Here is a 571-nt window from a genome sequence, read left to right as displayed (position 1 = left end):
TCTGCAGCAGCAGCAGCAAAAACAGCAGCAAAAACAGCAGCAGCAGCAGCAGCAGCAGCAACAAGCAGCAACAATGTTTAGCTCTCTTTCTCTCTCTGCCCTCTTCTCTCCCTTCAGCTCTCTTTCTCTGTATTTCTCTCTGCTTCTCTTTTTACATTCTTCCATTTATTAATTTATTTATTTATTTATTTATTTATTAATTTATTTATTTATTTATTTATTTATTTACTCACTGAGGTGCGCAATGGCGTTTTCTATTTCTTTTGCTGCATCCTCCAGCAGCGCCAAATCATCGGGGAGCTGCTGCTGCAGGCCGAGGCTGATGAAGGCAGCAGTATTTGTTTTGTTAGGGGGAATATAAATCTCCATTGCAATATGCTGCTGCTGCTGCTGCAGCAGCAGTACAAGCAGCAGCAGCAGCAGCAGCAGCAGCAGCAGAGGGAATATGGGGGTTCAACTTGCTGGTGACGGCTCTTGCTCCTGTTGCTGCTGCTGTTGCTGCTGCTGTTGCTGCTGATGCTAATGCAGAATAAGCAGAGGAAGAGCTTTAAGGCAATTCATATGATAGAGA

The sequence above is a fragment of the Eimeria mitis genome, genomic scaffold, assembly GCF_000499745.2.
Source record: "Eimeria mitis Houghton genomic scaffold, Emh_scaff1455, whole genome shotgun sequence".
In the NCBI taxonomy this organism is placed as follows: domain Eukaryota; phylum Apicomplexa; class Conoidasida; order Eucoccidiorida; family Eimeriidae; genus Eimeria; species Eimeria mitis.
This window is presented reverse-complemented; position numbering follows the sequence as displayed.